Below are 17,626 nucleotides of genomic sequence, written 5' to 3'. Positions count from 1 at the left end.
CCTTGAATTTACCTTTACAGTTTTATTCATCGATACATTCAGGCGTGTACTGGAAGGAATTTGATTCAAACCTACCCTCTCCAACACATATTTGCACATGTCTAAGTATGAATAAAAATAGAATTCCGTATGTCAAAACATATATTTTTTCCCCTTTGTTTGTTGTTAACAAAGATTTTGAAGTCTTAAGAAAGACTTTGCAGTCTTAAAAGCGTCATCTGAGCAGTTAGGACTTGCATTAATGACTTACGATAAACCATTGATTTTAAATGGTTGATAATGAAAACAACACATTTTTTATGATTTCTCTCATACAATTCTAAGTAAAAGCTAAACTTGTATTAATATAAGATGTTAGCTTTGAAAGGTGATATCAGAAGCACCAGGAAATATATATATTGATGGTGGCATGCCAACATCTTCTCTGTGGAGCACTTGAAGGGTTTTGCTACAAATGATTTTTGCTGACTATATTAAACACAGTTGGAAGCTACGTGTTTCAAAAGAAAAACACCAATTGCTTGGGCTCGTCCAGGATTTGAACCCGGGACCTCTCGCACCCAAAGCGAGAATCATACCCCTGGACCAACGAGCCATTACATTAGTTGGGTTTTAGGAAAAAAATTGCCAGACTAACGCGCCAGACAGCGTTTGTGTTCTCAAAATAGAAACAAAGTTTTCGTTTTGAAGTGAGGATTTTAAATTTCCTCAATAGGATCTGTTTTTCCAATATCATTTTCATTGTATGGGTAAATTAACAGTTGAGGTTTATGTACGATGGTGATAAATCATATTGACAGTTGTCAAAGTTGAGTCTGTTTCTGGTCAAATTGCTGGGGAAGACTTAAAATTTCCATTCATTTCTTAATTGTTAATGAGGGCTTTGTTGGTTTAGGAGAAATTTGTGGTTCAAATATATGTTGGAAAAGCACATGAAGGATTCAACTTTCTTTCTCATATTCTGCATGCTATCACCATGTTGAAAATAAAGTAAAGATGTACAGAGGAGAAATTAATTATAAATAGTCTTGTGCAAAATAATGTTTGGGGAGGTTGGCCTGGTTCCATAACTTGAATCCACAGCCGAACGTAACGACTGCCTTGAATTTACCTTCACAGTTTTATTCATCGATACATCCAGGCGTGTACTGGAAGGAATTTGATTCAAACCTACCCTCTCCAACACATATTTGCACATGTCTAAGTATGAATAAAAATAGAATTCCGTATGTCAAAACATATATTATTTTCCCCTTTGTTTGTTGTTAACAAAGATTTTGCAGTCTTAAGAAAGACTTTGCAGTCTTAAAAGCGTCATCTGAGCAGTTAGGACTTGCATTAATGACTTACGATAAACCATTGATTTTAAATGGTTGATAATGAAAACAACACATTTTTTATGATTTCTCTCATACAATTCTAAGTAAAAGCTAAACTTGTATTAATATAAGATGTTAGCTTTGAAAGGTGATATCAGAAGCACCAGGAAATATATATATTGATGGTGGCATGCCAACATCTTCTCTGTGGAGCACTTGAAGGGTTTTGCTACAAAGGATTTTTGCTTACTATATTAAACACAGTTGGAAGCTACGTGTTTCAAAAGAAAAACACCAATTGCTTGGGCTCGTCCAGGATTTGAACCCGGGACCTCTCGCACCCAAAGCGAGAATCATACCCCTGGACCAACGAGCCATTACATTAGTTGGGTTTTAGGAAAAAAATTGCCAGACTAACGCGCCAGACAGCGTTTGTGTTCTCAAAATAGAAACAAAGTTTTCGTTTTGAAGTGAGGATTTTAAATTTCCTCAATAGGATCTGTTTTTCCAATATCATTTTCATTGTATGGGTAAATTAACAGTTGAGGTTTATGTACGATGGTGATAAATCATATTGACAGTTGTCAAAGTTGAGTCTGTTTCTGGTCAAATTGCTGGGGAAGACTTAAAATTTCCATTCATTTCTTAATTGTTTATGAGGGCTTTGTTGGTTTAGGAGAAATTTGTGGTTCAAATATATGTTGGAAAAGCACATGAAGGATTCAACTTTCTTTCTCATATTCTGCATGCTATCACCATGTTGAAAATAAAGTAAAGATGTGCAGAGGAGAAATTAATTATAAATAGTCTTGTGCAAAATAATGTTTGGGGAGGTTGGCCTGGTTCCATAACTTGAATCCACAGCCGAACGTAACGACTGCCTTGAATTTACCTTCACAGTTTTATTCATCGATACATCCAGGCGTGTACTGGAAGGAATTTGATTCAAACCTACCCTCTCCAACACATATTTGCACATGTCTAAGTATGAATAAAAATAGAATTCCGTATGTCAAAACATATATTATTTTCCCCTTTGTTTGTTGTTAACAAAGATTTTGCAGTCTTAAGAAAGACTTTGCAGTCTTAAAAGCGTCATCTGAGCAGTTAGGACTTGCATTAATGACTTACGATAAACCATTGATTTTAAATGGTTGATAATGAAAACAACACATTTTTTATGATTTCTCTCATACAATTCTAAGTAAAAGCTAAACTTGTATTAATATAAGATGTTAGCTTTGAAAGGTGATATCAGAAGCACCAGGAAATATATATATTGATGGTGGCATGCCAACATCTTCTCTGTGGAGCACTTGAAGGGTTTTGCTACAAAGGATTTTTGCTTACTATATTAAACACAGTTGGAAGCTACGTGTTTCAAAAGAAAAACACCAATTGCTTGGGCTTGTCCGGGATTTAAACCCGGGACCTCTCGCACTCAAAGCGAGAATCATACCCCTAGACCAATGAGCCATTACATTAGTTGGGTTTTAGGAAAAAAATTGCCAGACTAACGCGCCAGAAAGCGTTTGTGTTCTCAAAATAGAAACAAAGTTTTCGTTTTGAAGTGAGGATTTTAAATTTCCTCAATAGGATCTGTTTTTCCAATATCATTTTCATTGTATGGGTAAATTAACAGTTGAGGTTTATGTACGATGGTGATAAATCATATTGACAGTTGTCAAAGTTGAGTCTGTTTCTGGTCAAATTGCTGGGGAAGACTTAAAATGTCCATTCATTTCTTAATTGTTTATGAGGGCTTTGTTGGTTTAGGAGAAATTTGTGGTTCAAATATATGTTGGAAAAGCACATGAAGGATTGAACTTTCTTTCTCATATTCTGCATGCTATCACCATGTTGAAAATAAAGTAAAGATGTGCAGAGGAGAAATTAATTATAAATAGTCTTGTGCAAAATAATGTTTGGGGAGGTTGGCCTGGTTCCATAACTTGAATCCACAGCCGAACGTAACGACTGCCTTGAATTTACCTTTACAGTTTTATTCATCGATACATTCAGGCGTGTACTGGAAGGAATTTGATTCAAACCTACCCTCTCCAACACATATTTGCACATGTCTAAGTATGAATAAAAATAGAATTCCGTATGTCAAAACATATATTTTTTCCCCTTTGTTTGTTGTTAACAAAGATTTTGAAGTCTTAAGAAAGACTTTGCAGTCTTAAAAGCGTCATCTGAGCAGTTAGGACTTGCATTAATGACTTACGATAAACCATTGATTTTAAATGGTTGATAATGAAAACAACACATTTTTTATGATTTCTCTCATACAATTCTAAGTAAAAGCTAAACTTGTATTAATATAAGATGTTAGCTTTGAAAGGTGATATCAGAAGCACCAGGAAATATATATATTGATGGTGGCATGCCAACATCTTCTCTGTGGAGCACTTGAAGGGTTTTGCTACAAATGATTTTTGCTGACTATATTAAACACAGTTGGAAGCTACGTGTTTCAAAAGAAAAACACCAATTGCTTGGGCTCGTCCGGGATTTGAACCCGGGACCTCTCGCACCCAAAGCGAGAATCATACCCCTAGACCAACGAGCCATTACATTAGTTGGGTTTTAGGAAAAAAATTGCCAGACTAACGCGCCAGACAGCGTTTGTGTTCTCAAAATAGAAACAAAGTTTTCGTTTTGAAGTGAGGATTTTAAATTTCCTCAATAGGATCTGTTTTTCCAATATCATTTTCATTGTATGGGTAAATTAACAGTTGAGGTTTATGTACGATGGTGATAAATCATATTGACAGTTGTCAAAGTTGAGTCTGTTTCTGGTCAAATTGCTGGGGAAGACTTACAATGTCCATTCATTTCTTAATTGTTTATGAGGGCTTTGTTGGTTTAGGAGAAATTTGTGGTTCAAATATATGTTGGAAAAGCACATGAAGGATTTAACTTTCTTTCTCATATTCTGCATGCTATCACCATGTTGAAAATAAAGTAAAGATGTACAGAGGAGAAATTAATTATAAATAGTCTTGTGCAAAATAATGTTTGGGGAGGTTGGCCTGGTTCCATAACTTGAATCCACAGCCGAACGTAACGACTGCCTTGAATTTACCTTTACAGTTTTATTCATCGATACATTCAGGCGTGTACTGGAAGGAATTTGATTCAAACCTACCCTCTCCAACACATATTTGCACATGTCTAAGTATGAATAAAAATAGAATTCCGTATGTCAAAACATATATTTTTTCCCCTTTGTTTGTTGTTAACAAAGATTTTGAAGTCTTAAGAAAGACTTTGCAGTCTTAAAAGCGTCATCTGAGCAGTTAGGACTTGCATTAATGACTTACGATAAACCATTGATTTTAAATGGTTGATAATGAAAACAACACATTTTTTATGATTTCTCTCATACAATTCTAAGTAAAAGCTAAACTTGTATTAATATAAGATGTTAGCTTTGAAAGGTGATATCAGAAGCACCAGGAAATATATATATATTGATGGTGGCATGCCAACATCTTCTCTGTGGAGCACTTGAAGGGTTTTGCTACAAATGATTTTTGCTGACTATATTAAACACAGTTGGAAGCTACGTGTTTCAAAAGAAAAACACCAATTGCTTGGGCTCGTCCGGGATTTGAACCCGGGACCTCTCGCACCCAAAGCGAGAATCATACCCCTAGACCAACGAGCCATTACATTAGTTGGGTTTTAGGAAAAAAATTGCCAGACTAACGCGCCAGACAGCGTTTGTGTTCTCAAAATAGAAACAAAGTTTTCGTTTTGAAGTGAGGATTTTAAATTTCCTCAATAGGATCTGTTTTTCCAATATCATTTTCATTGTATGGGTAAATTAACAGTTGAGGTTTATGTACGATGGTGATAAATCATATTGACAGTTGTCAAAGTTGAGTCTGTTTCTGGTCAAATTGCTGGGGAAGACATAAAATTTCCATTCATTTCTTAATTGTTTATGAGGGCTTTGTTGGTTTAGGAGAAATTTGTGGTTCAAATATATGTTGGAAAAGCACATGAAGGATTCAACTTTCTTTCTCATATTCTGCATGCTATCACCATGTTGAAAATAAAGTAAAGATGTGCAGAGGAGAAATTAATTATAAATAGTCTTGTGCAAAATAATGTTTGGGGAGGTTGGCCTGGTTCCATAACTTGAATCCACAGCCGAACGTAACGACTGCCTTGAATTTACCTTCACAGTTTTATTCATCGATACATCCAGGCGTGTACTGGAAGGAATTTGATTCAAACCTACCCTCTCCAACACATATTTGCACATGTCTAAGTATGAATAAAAATAGAATTCCGTATGTCAAAACATATATTATTTTCCCCTTTGTTTGTTGTTAACAAAGATTTTGCAGTCTTAAGAAAGACTTTGCAGTCTTAAAAGCGTCATCTGAGCAGTTAGGACTTGCATTAATGACTTACGATAAACCATTGATTTTAAATGGTTGATAATGAAAACAACACATTTTTTATGATTTCTCTCATACAATTCTAAGTAAAAGCTAAACTTGTATTAATATAAGATGTTAGCTTTGAAAGGTGATATCAGAAGCACCAGGAAATATATATATTGATGGTGGCATGCCAACATCTTCTCTGTGGAGCACTTGAAGGGTTTTGCTACAAATGATTTTTGCTTACTATATTAAACACAGTTGGAAGCTACGTGTTTCAAAAGAAAAACACCAATTGCTTGGGCTTGTCCGGGATTTAAACCCGGGACCTCTCGCACTCAAAGCGAGAATCATACCCCTAGACCAATGAGCCATTACATTAGTTGGGTTTTAGGAAAAAAATTGCCAGACTAACGCGCCAGACAGCGTTTGTGTTCTCAAAATAGAAACAAAGTTTTCGTTTTGAAGTGAGGATTTTAAATTTCCTCAATAGGATCTGTTTTTCCAATATCATTTTCATTGTATGGGTAAATTAACAGTTGAGGTTTATGTACGATGGTGATAAATCATATTGACAGTTGTCAAAGTTGAGTCTGTTTCTGGTCAAATTGCTGGGGAAGACTTAAAATGTCCATTCATTTCTTAATTGTTTATGAGGGCTTTGTTGGTTTAGGAGAAATGTGTGGTTCAAATATATGTTGGAAAAGCACATGAAGGATTTAACTTTCTTTCTCATATTCTGCATGCTATCACCATGTTGAAAATAAAGTAAAGATGTGCAGAGGAGAAATTAATTATAAATAGTCTTGTGCAAAATAATGTTTGGGGAGGTTGGCCTGGTTCCATAACTTGAATCCACAGCCGAACGTAACGACTGCCTTGAATTTACCTTTACAGTTTTATTCATCGATACATTCAGGCGTGTACTGGAAGGAATTTGATTCAAACCTACCCTCTCCAACACATATTTGCACATGTCTAAGTATGAATAAAAATAGAATTCCGTATGTCAAAACATATATTTTTTCCCCTTTGTTTGTTGTTAACAAAGATTTTGAAGTCTTAAGAAAGACTTTGCAGTCTTAAAAGCGTCATCTGAGCAGTTAGGACTTGCATTAATGACTTACGATAAACCATTGATTTTAAATGGTTGATAATGAAAACAACACATTTTTTATGATTTCTCTCATACAATTCTAAGTAAAAGCTAAACTTGTATTAATATAAGATGTTAGCTTTGAAAGGTGATATCAGAAGCACCAGGAAATATATATATTGATGGTGGCATGCCAACATCTTCTCTGTGGAGCACTTGAAGGGTTTTGCTACAAATGATTTTTGCTGACTATATTAAACACAGTTGGAAGCTACGTGTTTCAAAAGAAAAACACCAATTGCTTGGGCTCGTCCAGGATTTGAACCCGGGACCTCTCGCACCCAAAGCGAGAATCATACCCCTGGACCAACGAGCCATTACATTAGTTGGGTTTTAGGAAAAAAATTGCCAGACTAACGCGCCAGACAGCGTTTGTGTTCTCAAAATAGAAACAAAGTTTTCGTTTTGAAGTGAGGATTTTAAATTTCCTCAATAGGATCTGTTTTTCCAATATCATTTTCATTGTATGGGTAAATTAACAGTTGAGGTTTATGTACGATGGTGATAAATCATATTGACAGTTGTCAAAGTTGAGTCTGTTTCTGGTCAAATTGCTGGGGAAGACTTAAAATTTCCATTCATTTCTTAATTGTTAATGAGGGCTTTGTTGGTTTAGGAGAAATTTGTGGTTCAAATATATGTTGGAAAAGCACATGAAGGATTCAACTTTCTTTCTCATATTCTGCATGCTATCACCATGTTGAAAATAAAGTAAAGATGTACAGAGGAGAAATTAATTATAAATAGTCTTGTGCAAAATAATGTTTGGGGAGGTTGGCCTGGTTCCATAACTTGAATCCACAGCCGAACGTAACGACTGCCTTGAATTTACCTTCACAGTTTTATTCATCGATACATCCAGGCGTGTACTGGAAGGAATTTGATTCAAACCTACCCTCTCCAACACATATTTGCACATGTCTAAGTATGAATAAAAATAGAATTCCGTATGTCAAAACATATATTATTTTCCCCTTTGTTTGTTGTTAACAAAGATTTTGCAGTCTTAAGAAAGACTTTGCAGTCTTAAAAGCGTCATCTGAGCAGTTAGGACTTGCATTAATGACTTACGATAAACCATTGATTTTAAATGGTTGATAATGAAAACAACACATTTTTTATGATTTCTCTCATACAATTCTAAGTAAAAGCTAAACTTGTATTAATATAAGATGTTAGCTTTGAAAGGTGATATCAGAAGCACCAGGAAATATATATATTGATGGTGGCATGCCAACATCTTCTCTGTGGAGCACTTGAAGGGTTTTGCTACAAAGGATTTTTGCTTACTATATTAAACACAGTTGGAAGCTACGTGTTTCAAAAGAAAAACACCAATTGCTTGGGCTTGTCCGGGATTTAAACCCGGGACCTCTCGCACTCAAAGCGAGAATCATACCCCTAGACCAATGAGCCATTACATTAGTTGGGTTTTAGGAAAAAAATTGCCAGACTAACGCGCCAGACAGCGTTTGTGTTCTCAAAATAGAAACAAAGTTTTCGTTTTGAAGTGAGGATTTTAAATTTCCTCAATAGGATCTGTTTTTCCAATATCATTTTCATTGTATGGGTAAATTAACAGTTGAGGTTTATGTACGATGGTGATAAATCATATTGACAGTTGTCAAAGTTGAGTCTGTTTCTGGTCAAATTGCTGGGGAAGACTTAAAATGTCCATTCATTTCTTAATTGTTTATGAGGGCTTTGTTGGTTTAGGAGAAATTTGTGGTTCAAATATATGTTGGAAAAGCACATGAAGGATTTAACTTTCTTTCTCATATTCTGCATGCTATCACCATGTTGAAAATAAAGTAAAGATGTGCAGAGGAGAAATTAATTATAAATAGTCTTGTGCAAAATAATGTTTGGGGAGGTTGGCCTGGTTCCATAACTTGAATCCACAGCCGAACGTAACGACTGCCTTGAATTTACCTTTACAGTTTTATTCATCGATACATTCAGGCGTGTACTGGAAGGAATTTGATTCAAACCTACCCTCTCCAACACATATTTGCACATGTCTAAGTATGAATAAAAATAGAATTCCGTATGTCAAACCATATATTTTTTCCCCTTTGTTTGTTGTTAACAAAGATTTTGAAGTCTTAAGAAAGACTTTGCAGTCTTAAAAGCGTCATCTGAGCAGTTAGGACTTGCATTAATGACTTACGATAAACCATTGATTTTAAATGGTTGATAATGAAAACAACACATTTTTTATGATTTCTCTCATACAATTCTAAGTAAAAGCTAAACTTGTATTAATATAAGATGTTAGCTTTGAAAGGTGATATCAGAAGCACCAGGAAATATATATATTGATGGTGGCATGCCAACATCTTCTCTGTGGAGCACTTGAAGGGTTTTGCTACAAATGATTTTTGCTGACTATATTAAACACAGTTGGAAGCTACGTGTTTCAAAAGAAAAACACCAATTGCTTGGGCTCGTCCAGGATTTGAACCCGGGACCTCTCGCACCCAAAGCGAGAATCATACCCCTGGACCAACGAGCCATTACATTAGTTGGGTTTTAGGAAAAAAATTGCCAGACTAACGCGCCAGACAGCGTTTGTGTTCTCAAAATAGAAACAAAGTTTTCGTTTTGAAGTGAGGATTTTAAATTTCCTCAATAGGATCTGTTTTTCCAATATCATTTTCATTGTATGGGTAAATTAACAGTTGAGGTTTATGTACGATGGTGATAAATCATATTGACAGTTGTCAAAGTTGAGTCTGTTTCTGGTCAAATTGCTGGGGAAGACTTAAAATTTCCATTCATTTCTTAATTGTTTATGAGGGCTTTGTTGGTTTAGGAGAAATTTGTGGTTCAAATATATGTTGGAAAAGCACATGAAGGATTCAACTTTCTTTCTCATATTCTGCATGCTATCACCATGTTGAAAATAAAGTAAAGATGTGCAGAGGAGAAATTAATTATAAATAGTCTTGTGCAAAATAATGTTTGGGGAGGTTGGCCTGGTTCCATAACTTGAATCCACAGCCGAACGTAACGACTGCCTTGAATTTACCTTCACAGTTTTATTCATCGATACATCCAGGCGTGTACTGGAAGGAATTTGATTCAAACCTACCCTCTCCAACACATATTTGCACATGTCTAAGTATGAATAAAAATAGAATTCCGTATGTCAAAACATATATTATTTTCCCCTTTGTTTGTTGTTAACAAAGATTTTGCAGTCTTAAGAAAGACTTTGCAGTCTTAAAAGCGTCATCTGAGCAGTTAGGACTTGCATTAATGACTTACGATAAACCATTGATTTTAAATGGTTGATAATGAAAACAACACATTTTTTATGATTTCTCTCATACAATTCTAAGTAAAAGCTAAACTTGTATTAATATAAGATGTTAGCTTTGAAAGGTGATATCAGAAGCACCAGGAAATATATATATTGATGGTGGCATGCCAACATCTTCTCTGTGGAGCACTTGAAGGGTTTTGCTACAAAGGATTTTTGCTTACTATATTAAACACAGTTGGAAGCTACGTGTTTCAAAAGAAAAACACCAATTGCTTGGGCTTGTCCGGGATTTAAACCCGGGACCTCTCGCACTCAAAGCGAGAATCATACCCCTAGACCAATGAGCCATTACATTAGTTGGGTTTTAGGAAAAAAATTGCCAGACTAACGCGCCAGACAGCGTTTGTGTTCTCAAAATAGAAACAAAGTTTTCGTTTTGAAGTGAGGATTTTAAATTTCCTCAATAGGATCTGTTTTTCCAATATAATTTTCATTGTATGGGTAAATTAACAGTTGAGGTTTATGTACGATGGTGATAAATCATATTGACAGTTGTCAAAGTTGAGTCTGTTTCTGGTCAAATTGCTGGGGAAGACTTAAAATGTCCATTCATTTCTTAATTGTTTATGAGGGCTTTGTTGGTTTAGGAGAAATTTGTGGTTCAAATATATGTTGGAAAAGCACATGAAGGATTTAACTTTCTTTCTCATATTCTGCATGCTATCACCATGTTGAAAATAAAGTAAAGATGTGCAGAGGAGAAATTAATTATAAATAGTCTTGTGCAAAATAATGTTTGGGGAGGTTGGCCTGGTTCCATAACTTGAATCCACAGCCGAACGTAACGACTGCCTTGAATTTACCTTTACAGTTTTATTCATCGATACATTCAGGCGTGTACTGGAAGGAATTTGATTCAAACCTACCCTCTCCAACACATATTTGCACATGTCTAAGTATGAATAAAAATAGAATTCCGTATGTCAAAACATATATTTTTTCCCCTTTGTTTGTTGTTAACAAAGATTTTGAAGTCTTAAGAAAGACTTTGCAGTCTTAAAAGCGTCATCTGAGCAGTTAGGACTTGCATTAATGACTTACGATAAACCATTGATTTTAAATGGTTGATAATGAAAACAACACATTTTTTATGATTTCTCTCATACAATTCTAAGTAAAAGCTAAACTTGTATTAATATAAGATGTTAGCTTTGAAAGGTGATATCAGAAGCACCAGGAAATATATATATTGATGGTGGCATGCCAACATCTTCTCTGTGGAGCACTTGAAGGGTTTTGCTACAAATGATTTTTGCTGACTATATTAAACACAGTTGGAAGCTACGTGTTTCAAAAGAAAAACACCAATTGCTTGGGCTCGTCCGGGATTTGAACCCGGGACCTCTCGCACCCAAAGCGAGAATCATACCCCTAGACCAACGAGCCATTACATTAGTTGGGTTTTAGGAAAAAAATTGCCAGACTAACGCGCCAGACAGCGTTTGTGTTCTCAAAATAGAAACAAAGTTTTCGTTTTGAAGTGAGGATTTTAAATTTCCTCAATAGGATCTGTTTTTCCAATATCATTTTCATTGTATGGGTAAATTAACAGTTGAGGTTTATGTACGATGGTGATAAATCATATTGACAGTTGTCAAAGTTGAGTCTGTTTCTGGTCAAATTGCTGGGGAAGACTTACAATGTCCATTCATTTCTTAATTGTTTATGAGGGCTTTGTTGGTTTAGGAGAAATTTGTGGTTCAAATATATGTTGGAAAAGCACATGAAGGATTTAACTTTCTTTCTCATATTCTGCATGCTATCACCATGTTGAAAATAAAGTAAAGATGTACAGAGGAGAAATTAATTATAAATAGTCTTGTGCAAAATAATGTTTGGGGAGGTTGGCCTGGTTCCATAACTTGAATCCACAGCCGAACGTAACGACTGCCTTGAATTTACCTTTACAGTTTTATTCATCGATACATTCAGGCGTGTACTGGAAGGAATTTGATTCAAACCTACCCTCTCCAACACATATTTGCACATGTCTAAGTATGAATAAAAATAGAATTCCGTATGTCAAAACATATATTTTTTTCCCCTTTGTTTGTTGTTAACAAAGATTTTGAAGTCTTAAGAAAGACTTTGCAGTCTTAAAAGCGTCATCTGAGCAGTTAGGACTTGCATTAATGACTTACGATAAACCATTGATTTTAAATGGTTGATAATGAAAACAACACATTTTTTATGATTTCTCTCATACAATTCTAAGTAAAAGCTAAACTTGTATTAATATAAGATGTTAGCTTTGAAAGGTGATATCAGAAGCACCAGGAAATATATATATTGATGGTGACATGCCAACATCTTCTCTGTGGAGCACTTGAAGGGTTTTGCTACAAATGATTTTTGCTGACTATATTAAACACAGTTGGAAGCTACGTGTTTCAAAAGAAAAACACCAATTGCTTGGGCTCGTCCAGGATTTGAACCCGGGACCTCTCGCACCCAAAGCGAGAATCATACCCCTAGACCAACGAGCCATTACATTAGTTGGGTTTTAGGAAAAAAATTGCCAGACTAACGCGCCAGACAGCGTTTGTGTTCTCAAAATAGAAACAAAGTTTTCGTTTTGAAGTGAGGATTTTAAATTTCCTCAATAGGATCTGTTTTTCCAATATCATTTTCATTGTATGGGTAAATTAACAGTTGAGGTTTATGTACGATGGTGATAAATCATATTGACAGTTGTCAAAGTTGAGTCTGTTTCTGGTCAAATTGCTGGGGAAGACATAAAATTTCCATTCATTTCTTAATTGTTTATGAGGGCTTTGTTGGTTTAGGAGAAATTTGTGGTTCAAATATATGTTGGAAAAGCACATGAAGGATTCAACTTTCTTTCTCATATTCTGCATGCTATCACCATGTTGAAAATAAAGTAAAGATGTGCAGAGGAGAAATTAATTATAAATAGTCTTGTGCAAAATAATGTTTGGGGAGGTTGGCCTGGTTCCATAACTTGAATCCACAGCCGAACGTAACGACTGCCTTGAATTTACCTTCACAGTTTTATTCATCGATACATCCAGGCGTGTACTGGAAGGAATTTGATTCAAACCTACCCTCTCCAACACATATTTGCACATGTCTAAGTATGAATAAAAATAGAATTCCGTATGTCAAAACATATATTATTTTCCCCTTTGTTTGTTGTTAACAAAGATTTTGCAGTCTTAAGAAAGACTTTGCAGTCTTAAAAGCGTCATCTGAGCAGTTAGGACTTGCATTAATGACTTACGATAAACCATTGATTTTAAATGGTTGATAATGAAAACAACACATTTTTTATGATTTCTCTCATACAATTCTAAGTAAAAGCTAAACTTGTATTAATATAAGATGTTAGCTTTGAAAGGTGATATCAGAAGCACCAGGAAATATATATATTGATGGTGGCATGCCAACATCTTCTCTGTGGAGCACTTGAAGGGTTTTGCTACAAATGATTTTTGCTTACTATATTAAACACAGTTGGAAGCTACGTGTTTCAAAAGAAAACACCAATTGCTTGGGCTTGTCCGGGATTTAAACCCGGGACCTCTCGCACTCAAAGCGAGAATCATACCCCTAGACCAATGAGCCATTACATTAGTTGGGTTTTAGGAAAAAAATTGCCAGACTAACGCGCCAGACAGCGTTTGTGTTCTCAAAATAGAAACAAAGTTTTCGTTTTGAAGTGAGGATTTTAAATTTCCTCAATAGGATCTGTTTTTCCAATATCATTTTCATTGTATGGGTAAATTAACAGTTGAGGTTTATGTACGATGGTGATAAATCATATTGACAGTTGTCAAAGTTGAGTCTGTTTCTGGTCAAATTGCTGGGGAAGACTTAAAATGTCCATTCATTTCTTAATTGTTTATGAGGGCTTTGTTGGTTTAGGAGAAATTTGTGGTTCAAATATATGTTGGAAAAGCACATGAAGGATTTAACTTTCTTTCTCATATTCTGCATGCTATCACCATGTTGAAAATAAAGTAAAGATGTGCAGAGGAGAAATTAATTATAAATAGTCTTGTGCAAAATAATGTTTGGGGAGGTTGGCCTGGTTCCATAACTTGAATCCACAGCCGAACGTAACGACTGCCTTGAATTTACCTTCACAGTTTTATTCATCGATACATTCAGGCGTGTACTGGAAGGAATTTGATTCAAACCTACCCTCTCCAACACATATTTGCACATGTCTAAGTATGAATAAAAATAGAATTCCGTATGTCAAAACATATATTTTTTCCCCTTTGTTTGTTGTTAACAAAGATTTTGAAGTCTTAAGAAAGACTTTGCAGTCTTAAAAGCGTCATCTGAGCAGTTAGGACTTGCATTAATGACTTACGATAAACCATTGATTTTAAATGGTTGATAATGAAAACAACACATTTTTTATGATTTCTCTCATACAATTCTAAGTAAAAGCTAAACTTGTATTAATATAAGATGTTAGCTTTGAAAGGTGATATCAGAAGCACCAGGAAATATATATATTGATGGTGGCATGCCAACATCTTCTCTGTGGAGCACTTGAAGGGTTTTGCTACAAATGATTTTTGCTGACTATATTAAACACAGTTGGAAGCTACGTGTTTCAAAAGAAAAACACCAATTGCTTGGGCTCGTCCAGGATTTGAACCCGGGACCTCTCGCACCCAAAGCGAGAATCATACCCCTGGACCAACGAGCCATTACTTTAGTTGGGTTTTAGGAAAAAAATTGCCAGACTAACGCGCCAGACAGCGTTTGTGTTCTCAAAATAGAAACAAAGTTTTCGTTTTGAAGTGAGGATTTTAAATTTCCTCAATAGGATCTGTTTTTCCAATATCATTTTCATTGTATGGGTAAATTAACAGTTGAGGTTTATGTACGATGGTGATAAATCATATTGACAGTTGTCAAAGTTGAGTCTGTTTCTGGTCAAATTGCTGGGGAAGACTTAAAATTTCCATTCATTTCTTAATTGTTTATGAGGGCTTTGTTGGTTTAGGAGAAATTTGTGGTTCAAATATATGTTGGAAAAGCACATGAAGGATTCAACTTTCTTTCTCATATTCTGCATGCTATCACCATGTTGAAAATAAAGTAAAGATGTGCAGAGGAGAAATTAATTATAAATAGTCTTGTGCAAAATAATGTTTGGGGAGGTTGGCCTGGTTCCATAACTTGAATCCACAGCCGAACGTAACGACTGCCTTGAATTTACCTTCACAGTTTTATTCATCGATACATCCAGGCGTGTACTGGAAGGAATTTGATTCAAACCTACCCTCTCCAACACATATTTGCACATGTCTAAGTATGAATAAAAATAGAATTCCGTATGTCAAAACATATATTATTTTCCCCTTTGTTTGTTGTTAACAAAGATTTTGCAGTCTTAAGAAAGACTTTGCAGTCTTAAAAGCGTCATCTGAGCAGTTAGGACTTGCATTAATGACTTACGATAAACCATTGATTTTAAATGGTTGATAATGAAAACAACACATTTTTTATGATTTCTCTCATACAATTCTAAGTAAAAGCTAAACTTGTATTAATATAAGATGTTAGCTTTGAAAGGTGATATCAGAAGCACCAGGAAATATATATATTGATGGTGGCATGCCAACATCTTCTCTGTGGAGCACTTGAAGGGTTTTGCTACAAAGGATTTTTGCTTACTATATTAAACACAGTTGGAAGCTACGTGTTTCAAAAGAAAAACACCAATTGCTTGGGCTTGTCCGGGATTTAAACCCGGGACCTCTCGCACTCAAAGCGAGAATCATACCCCTAGACCAATGAGCCATTACATTAGTTGGGTTTTAGGAAAAAAATTGCCAGACTAACGCGCCAGACAGCGTTTGTGTTCTCAAAATAGAAACAAAGTTTTCGTTTTGAAGTGAGGATTTTAAATTTCCTCAATAGGATCTGTTTTTCCAATATCATTTTCATTGTATGGGTAAATTAACAGTTGAGGTTTATGTACGATGGTGATAAATCATATTGACAGTTGTCAAAGTTGAGTCTGTTTCTGGTCAAATTGCTGGGGAAGACTTAAAATGTCCATTCATTTCTTAATTGTTTATGAGGGCTTTGTTGGTTTAGGAGAAATTTGTGGTTCAAATATATGTTGGAAAAGCACATGAAGGATTTAACTTTCTTTCTCATATTCTGCATGCTATCACCATGTTGAAAATAAAGTAAAGATGTGCAGAGGAGAAATTAATTATAAATAGTCTTGTGCAAAATAATGTTTGGGGAGGTTGGCCTGGTTCCATAACTTGAATCCACAGCCGAACGTAACGACTGCCTTGAATTTACCTTTACAGTTTTATTCATCGATACATTCAGGCGTGTACTGGAAGGAATTTGATTCAAACCTACCCTCTCCAACACATATTTGCACATGTCTAAGTATGAATAAAAATAGAATTCCGTATGTCAAAACATATATTTTTTCCCCTTTGTTTGTTGTTAACAAAGATTTTGAAGTCTTAAGAAAGACTTTGCAGTCTTAAAAGCGTCACCTGAGCAGTTAGGACTTGCATTAATGACTTACGATAAACCATTGATTTTAAATGGTTGATAATGAAAACAACACATTTTTTATGATTTCTCTCATACAATTCTAAGTAAAAGCTAAACTTGTATTAATATAAGATGTTAGCTTTGAAAGGTGATATCAGAAGCACCAGGAAATATATATATTGATGGTGGCATGCCAACATCTTCTCTGTGGAGCACTTGAAGGGTTTTGCTACAAATGATTTTTGCTGACTATATTAAACACAGTTGGAAGCTACGTGTTTCAAAAGAAAAACACCAATTGCTTGGGCTCGTCCAGGATTTGAACCCGGGACCTCTCGCACCCAAAGCGAGAATCATACCCCTGGACCAACGAGCCATTACATTAGTTGGGTTTTAGGAAAAAAATTGCCAGACTAACGCGCCAGACAGCGTTTGTGTTCTCAAAATAGAAACAAAGTTTTCGTTTTGAAGTGAGGATTTTAAATTTCCTCAATAGGATCTGTTTTTCCAATATCATTTTCATTGTATGGGTAAATTAACAGTTGAGGTTTATGTACGATGGTGATAAATCATATTGACAGTTGTCAAAGTTGAGTCTGTTTCTGGTCAAATTGCTGGGGAAGACTTAAAATTTCCATTCATTTCTTAATTGTTTATGAGGGCTTTGTTGGTTTAGGAGAAATTTGTGGTTCAAATATATGTTGGAAAAGCACATGAAGGATTCAACTTTCTTTCTCATATTCTGCATGCTATCACCATGTTGAAAATAAAGTAAAGATGTGCAGAGGAGAAATTAATTATAAATAGTCTTGTGCAAAATAATGTTTGGGGAGGTTGGCCTGGTTCCATAACTTGAATCCACAGCCGAACGTAACGACTGCCTTGAATTTACCTTCACAGTTTTATTCATCGA

At 35.2% G+C, this 17,626-nt stretch overlaps 3 non-coding genes across 3 annotated transcripts; all 3 read right to left on the bottom strand.

Annotated features, from left to right (window-relative positions):
- Nucleotides 1-3,822: 3,822 nt before the first annotated feature.
- Nucleotides 3,823-3,894, bottom strand: TRNAP-UGG (transfer RNA proline (anticodon UGG)). Its single transcript has one exon. It is a non-coding gene; the product is annotated as a tRNA-Pro (tRNA).
- A 1,029-nt stretch (nucleotides 3,895-4,923) lies between these two features.
- On the bottom strand, nucleotides 4,924-4,995 carry TRNAP-UGG (transfer RNA proline (anticodon UGG)). The gene has a single exon. It is a non-coding gene; the product is annotated as a tRNA-Pro (tRNA).
- A 6,525-nt stretch (nucleotides 4,996-11,520) lies between these two features.
- TRNAP-UGG (transfer RNA proline (anticodon UGG)) lies at nucleotides 11,521-11,592 on the bottom strand. Its single transcript has one exon. It is a non-coding gene; the product is annotated as a tRNA-Pro (tRNA).
- Between the last annotated feature and the right edge of the window lie 6,034 nt (nucleotides 11,593-17,626).

The sequence above is a fragment of the Pelobates fuscus genome, chromosome 6, assembly GCF_036172605.1.
Source record: "Pelobates fuscus isolate aPelFus1 chromosome 6, aPelFus1.pri, whole genome shotgun sequence".
NCBI classification, from domain to species: Eukaryota; Metazoa; Chordata; class Amphibia; order Anura; family Pelobatidae; genus Pelobates; species Pelobates fuscus.
The sequence above is the reverse complement of the archived record's forward strand: the minus strand, read 5'-3'. Positions and strand labels throughout refer to the sequence as shown.